This window comes from Pituophis catenifer, unplaced genomic scaffold (assembly GCF_029215685.1).
Source record: "Pituophis catenifer annectens isolate HBS135680 unplaced genomic scaffold, rPitCat1.0.hap2 SCAF_7, whole genome shotgun sequence".
Taxonomy (NCBI): domain Eukaryota; kingdom Metazoa; phylum Chordata; class Lepidosauria; order Squamata; family Colubridae; genus Pituophis; species Pituophis catenifer.
Window position 1 is genome coordinate 66,265,945 of NW_027256887.1, and position 15,827 is coordinate 66,281,771.

The 15,827-nt window shown below is 35.8% G+C and overlaps 1 protein-coding gene across 1 annotated transcript in view; it reads left to right on the plus strand.

Moving 5' to 3' along the window:
* LARGE1 (LARGE xylosyl- and glucuronyltransferase 1) overlaps window positions 1–15,827 on the plus strand; it is a 381,838-nt gene that overhangs the window by 202,472 nt on the left and 163,539 nt on the right. The window lies entirely within an intron of this gene.

The window sequence follows — 15,827 nt, forward strand, 5'->3', positions numbered from 1 at the left end:
AATTTATTATTGTCTCTTGTTTAGTTTAATACTTTATTTGCTCAGGTTCATTTTCTATTCAAGTTGTGTGCATAATGTTCTATTAGCTACATTTTTCCCACTTAAACTTGGTTGCCTTTTGTTTTGCTTTTGCTTCTTTGGCTTCTGTACTGTATGTACATCATATAGAAATGTTAAGTTCTCATTGTACTTTTATATAGAAGTAATTTTGTACCTGTTTGTATGTAATTTTTATTTGAATTTAGTGTGTTCCCTTTTCCTGGTCTCATCTTCCATCTGCAGACTGTTTTCATTTTGTGGCAGGAAGGTCAGTCTTCTGTTCATTAACATTTGGGCAGGAGATGTCTTACCCTCAGCTAGAGACTTCATCTATTCAGGTGCCTTATGGCCAGTTTCCATGATCAGTGCCTTAATGGGATTTTTCACATTGTGCCACAAAGCTTTTTCCTTTTAAGCATAATTGGATTGTGTTAGAAACAGTGAGTTTTCTGCTTTTTAGCAGCTAATTAGTTATCTCTTTTGGCAATAGTACTCTTCTTATTCCAGAATGCAGTCCATTTGTTGTGTCAGTTTCAAAATATCAGTCTAGAGAATCTTATTATGATTTTTTTTTTCATTTTTTGGAAGACTCCTTCCAAATTAATTACAATCTTTCCCTGAGTAGTTCCCTCGGTGATGCCATCATTTATTCTGGTCTTACAACTAGTCAATCATCTTCATAATAGTTTTCTACCTCTTCTTTACAGTTTGGGGTTTCCTAGTATTCCATTTTTATGATCTTGTTTGCATCTGCAGCCCAATGTAAATATAATTATCACCCCAATGTGCATCCTATTTGGGTTTAATTTCAAATCTCTGTCCTTCTCTTTTTTTAATATTATTTTCAGGATCTCTTTCAGTACAGTATCATCATTAGTGATTTTCATGGACATTAAAAACCTATATTAAGAAGTCCAAGAACTGCCAATAATCAATTTTGGAGGACAAAGGATATTTCTGTCTGAAGACATTGCACCCAGTGGGAAAGCAGCTATGTATCTTAACAACTCCAAAATGTTAGCTGTTTTCTAGAGCTAAACTAATTAATTTGTGGCTGTATGTGATGGATGGATGGAAAGGAAGGAAGGAAGGAAATTCTGGTTTTTTATTTGCCTTGGTTTTCCTTTGCAATGTTATTCCTCAGTGGAGATTGTGAATATTAAATACTTTTCAGGAACCCCTACCTTATTATGTTTGTGTTACTTGGATTTTGGACAAAGAAAGGTTAACTGATATCTTTGCAGCAAGTCTCCCTCATAGGAACTACTCAGAATGTTTTTCCCATAAAGAAATTGGGATTTTTTTTAAAAAAAAAAAACACAATTTCTCTTTTGCACGAAACTGTAATGAAGTAGACCTTGAGGGCTTAGAGTAGTTTAGGGTGGGGCAGGATTACATTATGGGGCTTTTGCTGATTCTTGTCACCTTGTTTGCCAGATGTTAAGTGTGGATCAGCTGCACATTCCTTCAAGGTATTGGAGTGTGGTGGTTGTGTATCCCAAGTGGTTTTGTTTTTGTTTTGCTTTCCTGTCTAACGTTGTTTGCCAATTCACTGGGCACTGCATCTAGAACATATTAACAAAGCTGCAAAAGAATCTTGGAGAGAGATATTTCTTCTGTAAACTGTATTTACATTTTGTTTGATAGATTATTTCCTTGTTTCTTAACCTGAAAAATTAATTTCATGACCTCCCTATTCAATCTAGTCTTTAGCAATTTACTTATTAGCAGTTCTATTGCTTACAATATACTCCCAAGTTGCAAGCTGGGAGGTCATATAAATTATTTGTTTGCTTGTTTAATTATTTATTCAAACATGCCTAGTACTGTCAAAATCAAGTTCTGCTTCAGACAGCCATAAGTTTAAATAGGTTCAAGTATAAGCATGATAAATACCAATAATAATACCAAGAACTGGGCAAATGGGGGAATGTTCTAAAAGTGTAAGTATTCAGAGTGCTTCAAATCAAATATAAACACTACTTCCAGCTATAAAGACCTGAGGCTGTTTTAGATCTATAATAGAATACAATCCATATGAAGATTTTTTAGATCTATAATAGAATACAATCCATATGAAGATTTTTTTTTTAATTGGAAGAAGTGCCCAATTTAAAACATAAAGTCTCCTTTATAATCTCATATTTGGTAGCAAACTTCAAATTACTTAATGGAACAATAGACAACATAGTCAACTTTCTACAAAGTTCAATGGTTAGTTAAGGGTAGTTTGTAGAATAGAAATAGCACTAGCAATAGCACTTAGACTTATATACCACTTCACAGTGATTTACAGTCCTCTCTAAGTGGTTTACAATGTTAACGTATCATAGCTGATATGCTGTAACTCTATATTTGATCTCTCTGCATGATCATTGCTTGATCATGGCTACTTATTGCTTTTCTAATATTTATTGACTGTTTTTAAATTAAACTTTGTTCCTGATTGAAACTAAAGATCTGTTTTATTGTATTTTTCTACAACTGGTAAGAAGACTTTATATTTGAAAATATCCCTGGACTGATTTTTATCTCACTTTATATGTGTATGACTTGGATTGTTTTTGGACTATGATTTTGCTTTTTCCCTAAAAGTAAAATACTATCAAAACCCAGTTTGTTTGTACGTTAACTGTTATTGTTCACAATCATTCTCAGTCGCTTTCATGCATAAACTCAAAGGCAGTGGTGGGATTCAGCCAGTTCACACCACTTCGGGAGAACCGGTTGTTAACTTTCTGTGCAGTTTGGCAAACTGGTTGTTGGAAGAAATCATTAGGACAGAGAACCGGTTGTTAAATTACTTGAATCCCACCACTGCTCAAAGGGTACTCTGCTCAATAATCCACAACATTGGTTGTGAGACAAGAATATCCTTAACTGCCCCTACAATCTGGGTCCTCATTTTACCGACCTTAGAAGGATGGACGGCTGAGTCAATGTTGAGCCGGTGAGAATTGAACTGTTGGTAGTCAGCAGAATAAGTCTGCAATAGTGTATTCTAACCATTGTGCTACCACGGCTCTTACTGCCACCATGGCTTTTAAATAGGAAGTGTGTTTCATTTTGTTTCTTTATCCTTAGAAGAAAGTGATATACTGTAGTAGAAGGTCATCTTTCATCTAGTGCTTTGAAAGTAGCAAAAAGCATCTATATGGTCTGGGATAGCTGACATCTGTATGGATGCTGAACTATGGATTGCAGGTAATGCAAGATACTTCTGTTTTATTTCTGGAACAGCAATGGGAGAGCTGCCCACAGGCTCCAGCAATCTGACTTTGTTTCAAGGGCCCAAGGAGGGAATGTGACACCAATAAATTGTGAGTTCTAATTGGTTGCAGCACATCCTCCTGTTGTATCACCTTGAACAGCGGAAGGCTTATCTGTATCACTTCAGTATAATTTTTCCACAGACTGCAGCATTCTCTTCCACACATCTGTCACGTCTGACCTCTAGGAATCACTTACACATTTCTCCTTGGCTGCTGAGCCATTGCTGTTTACCACTTTACGTGGAAGGTACCAGTTAGAACACCTTAAAATAGGGGAGCACATAGTACACTGTTTTTGTACTGCCCCAATCAGCCAACCAAATCTGATGGTTAGCAATAAACATAAAATAAGCAACCATAGTAAAAGTACTTTCACATCTGCATAATATTGCTAGAAAATGTCTTCCCTACCAGCATCTACTAAAAGAAGATGGCTATCTAAAAAGGAGTTTTCAGGGTCTTCTGGAATATCAAGGGCAAAAACGCCAGCCTTCTTGGTGGGAGCCATTATTCACAGCATTGTGGCAGTCACAGCAGAACTCCCCTAATGGCACATGTTCCTTTCACCCTATTGCAGGTTGGGATCTCACCATTCTTATAAGATGGGTTGAATTTGGTTGACCTGACACTGTGCTATACAGAGCTTTATAAGTAATCAGACACCCTGCATCCCATTTGGTCATTGTTTCAGAAATATTTCTTTACTAAACATAATAACACAAAAAAAGCAGTGGGAGCAGGAGCAATTTTCAACTTCCTGCCAGCTTTCTTATTAAGTTTGCTTGTGGGAATCTGGTGGAAAAGATCAGAAATCTCCCCTTCCCTTCTGGCAGGTAAGCGGCTGCTGCTAAATGAGAGAGGGGTCAAGAGATTGTGAAACTGGCTGGGAAACTTTCACATAACATTAAAAATAAAGGTCACATGACCACAGGAACAGCCTAGCAGTGCAGCAGCAACTAGTTCAGGGGTCACCAACCTTGACAACTTTAAGACTTGTGGACTTCAACTTCCAGAATTCCTCAGACAGCTTTTTGGGAGTTGAAGTCCACAAGTCTTAAAGTTGCCTAGGTTGGAGACCCCTGAACTAGTAGGACTGAAGCATTTATTCTTTCAGGAGTCAGGGTCCTGAATTTGTATGTTAGGCTACTTGAGGCACCTTGGTTCAAAAATTGTTGCCCTATGATGCACAGTTTCACCCAGTAAAAAAAGGCCATGACAATAAGATTTTTAGTAGCCTTTAGATAATGAATACTTTGAACTGGGCTTGCCTGCCAAAGAAGGGTGTAGTGCTGACAAAAGTATATAGATAGGGGGAAAGTGTGGGAAGTTGGAGGCAGTCTGATACCTTACTGTTTGTTACCTTACTGAGACTTGGGGCTGGAAAAGTCCAAACACAGTATGGCTTGGATTGAGATACCTACTTGCTTAATGACCCACAGTTCTCAATTAACAAGCACAACTGGGACAGTGGGACTGCAGTTACTGAGTGATGTGGTCATGTGATGTCTCACATTACAACCATATCACTTGGCAATTGAAATCAATTGCTTTTTTTCTTTCTTTCTCCCAGTTGCACAGCAGAGAGATTGGAGAGGAAAGGATTTCAAGAGACTATGTGTTTGCACGCTCACAATTCCCACCACCAGGCTGTGATACAATCACATTGCCTTTGATGTATACAAGAGACTAAGCAGGCACTTCAGCATTCCAAAAGGCAGGGAATGGTTAAGAGGCAAACTTAAGTGTGAAACTGGATAGTCTTGTGTGTTTTCCACTTGGAAAGCACAATCGTGATCATGTAGTGACCATTTCACTTAGCAATGAAAATCCCGGTCCCTGTTAAGGTTGTTAAATGAGATCTTCCTATATTTAGAAATAGTCAAGGTGAGCAGTTTTATAATGACAAAATTATGTTCTCCTCTTCTTTAATATGCCAGTTTAAAAAAAAAAATAAGTATGCTGGCTTTGGAATAATTACTGTTTTAAAACTTGCTCCTTTTTTAATACCATTTCTTAATGCATGGCTGCTATATGATTGACTAGAGTGCTGCCCTGAAAATTGAAATAACACTATTATGCAAGATAACCTTAATTTAGAGTATGGTCATATTTTAAAATAACAGCACTCTTATCTAAGCTGGAAGCAGAAGTCAAATTTCCTATTCAGACTTGAAGTAGTGATGTGTAAAAGTCATTCTCATCCTTATGTGTAAAATGCATCAAGAAAAGTTTAATGTGCTTTTCCAATATAAGCACTTAACTTTTATTATACTTTTTTCCTATTCTATTTCAGAAATCAAGTTTCAATTTTAGATTACATCTGTCCAGGGAATAATTCCTAAATGTAGAAATCAAGTAATACTTCTGTTTAATTTAGCAGTATGGCAATCCTATACAATTCTGAATTTTACTAAAATACAGATGAACTGCAATTGGGTATCCAGCTGAAGTTCTGTGCGTAGACATGCTCCCAGAGATTTTGTTATCTCAATGTAACAGGATCAAGCACATATATAATTTGAGGGCTTTTTTCTAGTTACTATATCTATGAATTTGTTGGGGAGATTTAAAATGCTTCTAAAATGTATATCGTGCCATTTATATTCTTTTATACAATTTTCAAGGGAATCCTAATGAAATCCTCCTATATATTTTACTAATACTGTACTTGCATTATTTTCCTAAGAAGAAACAGCTGAACAATTCTTACTATTAGTTCTAGAAACCATCTGTCTGAAAACAATCATTAGTCAAAGCATGAAATAAATGTTTACTTATGCAACAACTGTTGATCAACAGTGTCTGGACTCTAACCACTTCTCTTTTTTCTGAATATATAACTTTCATTACTACTTAGTTTTTCTGTATAAACAAACTTTGCTATGGATCATTCCAAAATATCAATTTATTTTTAATTGCAATTATCTAGGCATTGCAAATTATTAAATTAAAACATACTTAAGGGTCACCCAAATACGGAATGTTAATCAAGTCATTATATAACTAGAATAGCAGAAAGTTCCTTTTCAGGTATGTGAGGATTACAATTTCCAGAATTCCTAGCTAGTGTGGGTAAGTCTAGTATAGATGAATGATTGCCAGAAATTACATTGTGGTACATTTTTCCTTTTGAAAATTATCACCAAAGACAGCTTCCTATAACTCCTGGAGGTTGGAAAGTGATCTGCTGGAATTACTCATTTTCATCAAAGGGAAAACTAGATTTCTGTAGTCTTAGTCTTTTTAAATTGTTTGAAATTGGAAAGAGTGAAGAAGTATAGTTTACAGATGACAGCAGTGGCTGCAGATAGCTGTTCTCATGGTGACATAAACTCCCACTCCTTTTCTACATGTCATGTGATATCAGAGAAATTCCCTAAACAAACTGATCTTGCAGCAAATCACTGCAATGTTGCTTTTGCCATTCTGGTGAAAGCATGATCCTGTGAACTCCGCTAGCAAACAATAATGCATTATTCAAGGTAATGATGAGAACAGCACCAGCAATACATTGGCCACGTTCAGTTAATGTTTTATGCATGTCTTTTCATTATCACCTTCTCATAAAATGCATGTATCTTCATGTATCTGGTTGGTTCTATGGAATTAAAGAGTATTTTTGGATATAAGTTAAATATTATGACCTCTTCTTTTATATATCTGGTACATTATTGAGGCATAAAGAAAGGATAACTGATAATATCAGTTCATTTTATACAATTCTTTGAAAGATGGATTAGAACATAGAAGCAAGCTAAAAATCTAATCCCTTCCTCTGACTAGCAAGTAGAAAAACTAATTTATAAAGTTCTGGATATTCTTTCTCTTAAAAAAAAAGCAGTGAAGGTTTTGCTTATTATATATGTATCTCTAATTCCCAATGCAGCTATTCTGGTAGGAGAAATCTGACAAGAACATGATTAGAATGTTTAATGGTATAGGAGTTTCTTGTCTATCAGTAACATTTCTGATAATCATGTTACTGCTTCCTGGATTAGGCATAGCTTTAGAGGGTTTTCACAGTTTTTATTTTGCTTTGTTGTTTTTGTTGTTTTTCAATATATAGCCTAACTTTTGTAATTATGATTCAGAAATGAAAGGGAAAATTTTTTTGAAATAGGGTTGTGTTGGTCTTGAGCAGCATTTTTCAAACTTGGTAACTTTAAATTGTGTGAATTTCAACTTTCAGAATTCCCCTATCAGCATGTGGAAGTTCATACATTTCAAAATTGCCAACTTTGAAAAACACTGATCTAGAGACTAAGGCAATTCACTGATTCTAACCAAATAGCTCATAATTAGATGTTGTGGAGTAATTCAGAAGAGATGTTCATTTTTACAGAGCAGACAGATATAAACTTGCTCTGTTTTGGTTATTCCAGAAACCCCCCCAAAAAAACTTTTTTTTTACTTCTTCGGATTGAAAAAAAATGTCATTGTTGCAGGTAGCAGAAAACACCTTTGTAGGAAAGGGAGATAGATTCAATGACCGACAGATCTATTTTCAAGTAAAGTATTTCTTGCAATGCAGCTACCATTGCTTTTTCCAGTTATAACATATTGGCAAATGGAGAACTTGAAGGTTGAGAGAGAGATTTAACTTTACCATTTGTGACATCTCATTGACACTATCCCACATCCTGAGCAACAGAGAATCATGATTTATTTTAGAATGGGTGTGTGTGTGAAATGAATTAATCTATACTGCAGCAAGGTTTCTGGTGACATGAGTAAAACATAGAAATATTCCAGCAAATGGGAAAGGGCATCTGGAGCTTCTGTGGCCACCTGACCTAAATTGCTGTCACAATAAATTCAGGAGAAACTTCTGAAAATCTTGTTCTCATGACATGATTGATATAGCTAAAGGAATGTTGAGATGATGTTCAGCTATGAGCTGACACATTTCCATGGCTAGCTAAATAAGTTTTATATATATATATATATAGATAGATAGATAGATAGATAGATAGATAGATAGATAGATAGATATAGATATAGATATAGATATAGATATAGATATAGATATAGATATATATAATTTTATTAAAGATTTTTCATAGGAAAGTTTGTACATTTTAGCAATCACAGGTTCATCCTTCATATTCAATAGAATTTCAAGGTTTGTTGTTTTTTTAGTACTAATTACTTTATTGATATAATATAATACATCTTTTTATAAAAATCTTGATATGTTCACCAATACAAATCTTGATATGCTCACTCTTTTCCTTAGCCCTCTGTTTCTTTTCTATAATTTTTTTTTCTTGTGCTGAAACCATTAAAGGCATTTTTAGGTACAGCCTGCGTTTTATCTATTTCATATTCTTAGTATGGCATTCATAATTATTTTTAAATTTACAGTAACTTTAACCATAAATTTACATTAATCTTATTCATCATTACATTAACCTTAATCATACCATAAAAAGCCACGCCATCCAAACCTCAAGTTGTATGTGGAGTTCCCCAGCCATTGAAAATATTGTTCATGTTTTGTTCAGCTATCAATTATATGCCTTCTTTAGCCTTAGATACTTATCATCTCTATTGGAAAGAACAGTCCACTGGGGACTGAATTACAGATTGTTTTATTTTCTCTTGGAACCTAATATATATATATCATAACCATAACTGCTAACTTTTAATTAAGGCAGTTTGAGCTAACAACCCGATACTTTGAACAAAATGGGATACCCTGCAAGGGAAATTCACTCATTTGATTGCTCATTTGATAAAATATCTTTTATATATTTTATTACTGTATTTTATCCTGGAATCAGGTTATATATTTTATTTTTCCTTCATCTTATTGATAAGGTCACAACATAATAAATTAATAAACTATTCTATATATTTTGTCCAGATCTGCACCAACATCTTTTTCAAAAAATTTCTAAAAAATTAACAATATCTTTACAGATTCCACTGGAATAGCTCTTTCTCAAACAAAATTCTTTCTTAATTCCAACACTACCATATTATCTATTTTTTCCATATCTTGATTATTGGTTTTGTTTTTTGAAATCTCCTTTTTGTCTTTAATTTGTTCAATGTCTCTTCTCATTTATATTATAGTTTCTTTAATTTTTTATTCATTTTTTTCTCTCATATTTGCAAATCTTTCTTCATTGTCCCTTCAAGTGAAACCAGACCTATCTTAATACATGTAATCCTCAATTTATAACAATTTGTTTAGTGACCATTCAAAGTTACAATGGCACTGAAAAAAGTGACTCAACACCATTTTTCACACTTGTGACTTTTGTAGCATCCCTATGGTCAAAATTCAGATGCTTGACAACTGACTCATATTTATGACAATTGCAGTGATCTGGGGTCACACACCTTTTGTGCCCTTCTGATAAGCAAAGTCAATAGGGAAGCTAGATTCATCAAATAACTTCATTATTAACTTAACAACTGAAATGATTCACTGGCAAGAAAGGTCAAAAAATGGGGCAAAACTCACTTAGCAACAGTCCTACGTAGCAACAGAAATTTTGGGCTCAATTGTGGTCTTAAATTGAGGACTACTGGTATATTCAGTTACTGATACAATCACTGATGCTGTAACATTCTTGCCCAATTCTTCAAACATTCTTTATAAACTCCTCGGCATAATTTTTTGTTGTTGTTGTTTTTATTTGCTCTATTTATCTCCCTTCTGAATTTTTTTTCTGATCTCATGGTAGTAGCTATGTCTCTATTTTTATTTATTACCCCTAAAGGAAAAAAAGAAAAATCTTATCACTTTTTTAAAGGAAACCAAGTGGTTGTCCTCTTTAGCAAGTTTAAACAGTTCTAGTTCCCACAGAAGTATGTATTATTTATATAATAAATCAAAAGTACTTTAACATAAAAGTCCAAATTCAGCTGTCCCCTTAATCCTTTTTAAACTTTCTTAACTCATGTTCTTGGCAAGCTTTTTGCTTCTAATTGTTTTTGGGTTCTTTTACATCTTGTTTTTTGCTTTTAACTTTAATCCCGGTTGAAAGATCACTCACCAGCTGTTTTAGTTGTTCTGCTCCTTGGAAAATCTCTGTAACTTTGATAATATAAATGTGCCCTAGTGTCCTTAAACAGGCTCCACATGAGACGGTGAGCTTGGTACTTCTTTCTTGCTCCAGCGTTCTACGAATTGCCCACGGAGTCCCTCCAGATTTTCAGGTTTCCTCACAAAGAACTGACTTCTAGAGCATATGTGGGAGATCCCTGGATTTTCCTTGTCTGGAAAAGCCTCACTGGTCCAGCTTACTTTCCAGTTGTCAGTCTGACTTTTGAGACCCATGTTAGCCCTCTATCTTCTCTTCTTGGAAGCCACAAGAATTAGTAACTTTTAAGATTTTTATTTAGATATATACCGTGTTTCCCCAAAAATAAGACCTAGTCTTACATTTTTTTTGAACCCTGAAATATGCGCTTGGCCTTATTGCCATGCGTTCAAAAGCCCAATTGGGCTTATTATCAAGGGATGTCTTATTCTGGGCGAAATAGTGTGTGTGTGTGTGTGTGTGTGTGTGTGTGCTTTCTGTCGAAGCACCTGGTCTACCCCAATATAGGGGGGAGCATTATAGATGATATAGATATAGATATAGATATAGATATAGAGATAGATAGATAGATAGATAGATAGATAGATAGATAGATAGATATAGATAGATATAGATATAGATATAGATATAGATATAGATATAGATAGATATAGATAGATATAATGTGTGCTTTCTCTTTCTCTCACATATTTTTTGTTATGAAGAATATACATCAGAATATTTACGAAAATGAAATGGTTCACAAGCATGATCCTAAAGGTTCTTTCAGAAGAACATAAAGAGCTGGTAACACTGCAGTTTTATAAGGATTTCTGACTTAACTTAATCAAATACTTCAAAAATATATCTGTGAAAATGTCACATTAAGGTCAGGAACAGTCCATTTCAAATGACTCCCACTGAGTTTAATTTAAAATCAAATTAAATGTGACATTCATGTTGTTTGGGCTTGGACAGTTAGTTGTATAATGTTGTTTTATTTTTTATCAAACTGCTTCTTTGTAGTGAGACCAAATTTGTAGTTGGGGTGGAGAAAACTAATGCTTGGCCCTGACTGCAGCCCCCATTCTATTGAACATTCTCATATTTCCTACTCGCAGTGGAAATCAAGCTCCAGCTGTTGCCAAAGGAAACTTTTCTTCCATAGCAAATGGCAGATGTGAGGGCTTTATTTAACACTGGGGTGACAATGAAGCAGAGATTTAAAACTTTCTTCCATCCACTTCTCCATCTGGCTCTTTCCCTAGATTTAATTATTTATTTAAATCATGCACATGCATACATCACACAGGCTAGTAAACACACAAGCCGAGTTACACAAAAACACTTTACTTTTAATTTTGCAAGTCTTGTTGCAACATGAGCACGGTGAAATTATGTTATATAGAGAAATCTAAGGTGACCAATTTGCTGCAGATTTTATTTTTTTAAAAAAATATATTTTTGTTTCCATATAAAATGTTAAATGAATCAGACTCATTTTCTTAGTCAAATAGCAATAGCATTTAGGTTTATATACTGCCACATAGTGCTTCACAGCACACTCTAGGTGATTTACAGTGTAGAGCAGGGGTGTCAAACTCATGGCGTTACAGCGACGTCACATGACATATCACAACTTTTTCCCCCTTCACTAAACCGGGCATGAGCGTGGCCAGTGCATGATGCATCTGGACCACGCTCATGCCGTGGACCACAAGTTTGACAGCCCTGGTGTAGAGCATTATTTGTATATTGCCCCCAACAATCTGGTTCCTCATTTTACCATCCTCAGGGGATGGAAGGCTGAGTCAACCTTGAGCCCTATCAGGATTGAACTCCCAGAGTTTGCTTGTAATAGTGCACTTCAATCAGTGCGCCACCAAGACTGTTCTTCAAATGCAGAAGGGAATCTTATTAAGGCTATGTAGCACTTCCTTTTAATATATTTAATATATTTAATTCAAAGCAAAATGTCCAGTAGCGGAAATTTTGAGTAGTTTGGAGAACTGGCAAATACCATCTCTGGCTCGCCCCAGAGTGGGGTGGGAATGGAGATTTTGCAATATCCTTCCCCCAGGAGTGGGTAGGGAATGGGGATTTTACAGTATCCTTCCCCTGGAGTAAAGGGCCTGCTGTATTTTACCCCTGGAATGAATACAATAGCCAACTTTCCCATTGAAATTCAGTTTCACACTCAGCTCTGTGCTAATTCCACAAACACTTAATAAAACCATGTTTCAACTGGTTCCTCCTTGAGGATAAGAAAGACTAAGTAACTGCGGTATAATTAATGTCCAAAGCCTTCCTTTTTCATTATGTTCCGCTAGATTGGTTGGGTTCCAATCTAGAATTCTTAACTAATAAGACCAATAGCTATTTGAAAAATCTATGAGTTGCATTTCCAAAGAAACTGAAGGATGCCCAAATTTCAAAATCCTAATGCTTGTTCCTATTGGTCAGTTTCATAAAAGACATATTGTATAGGTAGTCGGACCATATTGTAAAGGTAGTTGTCAATTTATAACCACAATTGGGGCCAGAATTTCTACTGCTAAAACAAGGCAGTTGTTAAGTGATGCCTGATCTTATCCTTTTTGCCATAGTTGTTAAGTGAATCATTGCAATTGTTGAATGAATTTGTTGTGCAGTTGTAAAATTAATCCATTTTCCCCATTAACTTTGCTTGTCAGAAGCCAGGTGTGAAGGCTACAAATAGCAATCACATAACCCCAGGACGCTGCAATCATTGTAAATGCCAAGCCAATTGCCAAGCACCCAAAATTTGACCTCATGACAGTGGGGTTGCTGTACCAATAAAGGAGAATATTTGAAGTTCAGGGTTGGAATGAGGGGGTCCTTGGTGCTGTCTGAGCTTCCTTGTTTTTTTTTGTAGACGTTTCATTACCATCATCAGTACTAGTCATAAATGCAGGGATTGGTTTCTTTCTTCTGTTGTAAGTTTACATGGTTGGTAAAACAAAGTGTTGCGAGTCAACAATTATTTGTTAACTACATATGATTTAGTTGATTGTACAACAAAAGTAGGTTTGTACATCAAAATTGGTCTGCAATTTCTTCCAGAATATTGATCGTAATCTATTTTCCACTCCAAATGTTGTAAACATTTTTCTTTTATTTTAAAAAACTCTGTATGTTCCATAATGCTGTAAGAAGGGGGCCACATCTGTGTCCTTGTGCTTGAAAGGCAGCATATTCATGGTTGAGTTAAAGCTGTATCCTTGAAACTAAAATACAATACCAATGTAAAGCAGTCATTGCTAAGGATATAAAATGCTTATCCTTATTGCAACTTCTTTTTTTTCCTAACTCATTTCTCTAAATAAATACAATGACAACTTTTAATGAAAGGGAACAAAGAAATTGAGAAAAATTGGATCATCCGTGAGCAAGTGTTCTGCCTACATACACCCTTACCCACATAAATACATTAGCTTGGCAAATACTACGATTTAGAAAGATTTATTTCTTTATTCTTGACCTTAGCAATATCTTTCAAAATAGGATTCACAGGGATTGCCTCTCAAGATAAAAGCATCAGTATTTGTCAGTGAAATACTTTGTAACAAAATGTAAAGGCAATGAAAGATTTTTATACTGTTCGTTTGTTTTGTGTCTTCCCATCAGTTTACCTATGATGACCATGTGGAGATGTCCCTAAAGATGTTTTTTTTTGCAACTTTGGTTTTTTTTTTGTTTGTTTTATTTTATATTTTTTAACCGCCCATCTCTCTCCCACTGTTTGGAAGGGTGTTGCCATTGCCTTCTTCCTAAGACTTAGAAAGGGAGAGTCTCATCTAAAGCAGCGGTCTCCAACTTTGGCAACTTTAAGCCTGGCAGACTTCAACTCCCAGAATTCTCCAGCCAGCTTGCTGGCTGGGGAATTCTGGGAGTTGAAGTCCGCCAGGCTTAAAGTTGCCAAGGTTGGAGACCCCTGGTCTAAAGGCACACAATAGGATTCATGTCTGAGGCAGGACTAGAATTTACAGCTTCCCAGTTCATTTAACCTCTTCTTCAAACGTGCCCTTTTTATAAATTGCAAGCACCACAATGTATAATCTACTTCTGAGTAAAGGGTGTAGTGACTAAAATACTTAGAATAAAATTGGGTTCAGAATTTCCATTGCCAAGGAATCTGGTGGTAAAGCACTGCAACATTGCTTAGCAGTCACAATCCATGCAGTCCTGGCTTTCATCACTAACTGAATCCCTTGGTCCTTTGGCGAGGCAACTTCCTGCCAGCTTCTCACAACCAAACTCAGTAGGGAAGCTGGCAGGAGCTTGCAACTCTCAGGCAGGGTGAGGAAGGAAGGAATGTGGGGGAGGGTTGGAGAGGATGCAAGGGGATGCACAAGAGGCCTGGCACAGCTCAGAGAGGCTGCACGAGGGTGTGAGGAATTGCATGAGAGGTGTGCCACAGGTTGGGGAGGGCATGCAAAGCTGCAAGGGAGGGTTTGGCATGAGTCAGGGAGAGCATGTCAGGATGCACAAATGTGCAAGATGATACTTGAGTGTGCAGGGAAGTCACAGTGAGGGTTAGGTAGGTGCCTGAGTTGGGGAAGCCTTACCCCAACAACATAGGAACTTTCCTGCCTGCTTCCCCATTAACTTTCTGGGGAAGATGGCAGGGAAGGCTGCAAATGGTGATTATATGATCCTGTGATGCTACAACCAATCTTAAGTGTAAACCAGTTGCCAAATGCCCAGATTGTGATCTTGTGGCCATAAGCATGCTGGGATGGCCAAAACTCCAAGGACCATTTGTAACCACAGTTTGTTCAGCACCATTGTAACTTTGGATGGTCACTGAACAATTGGTCATAGGTTGAGGACTTATAACACGTTTTACCTTTGAGAGATAAGATGCAAATACTGTAATCCTGTACTTGTTACTAGAGCAAGCAGAAATATTTTCTACCTGGTGAACACTTATTTGTCTCCCCTACTCATTTCTCTTTTTAAAGTCATGGCTTAGCAATGCTATGGCAAACCCAGAACCCTCAAATTATAGTTTTCAATCTCAATATAGTTGAGATTTTAGAGCACAAATTACAAAAATAAAAAATAAAAAATTGCAATGTGGTGACATAAGATTTTGGCCTATAGTTATCATGCCATCCTAAAAGATTGCTGAATCTTGTTGCAGTTTGTAATTCTCAACTACTCTTGAACTCCATTCTACAATTACCCAACCCTGTAAAGGAGATTTGAGATGTTTATAACATTAACAACTGCTAACTTTGTGGAACAATCCTGGAGATGGAAAATACAGTCTTATTTTACAAAAAATAAATGCTTGTTGCCAGCTTCATCTCCAATTTCCATCATTTCTCATACAGCATTTCTAATCAACCAATTTTTATTTAATTATATGCTTTGTTTTGATTTATGTTTTATTTTAATATTGTATGCCATCTTTCAGCATAGGAAAGCAATTCAGGGAGATAAAGTAAAATATAAA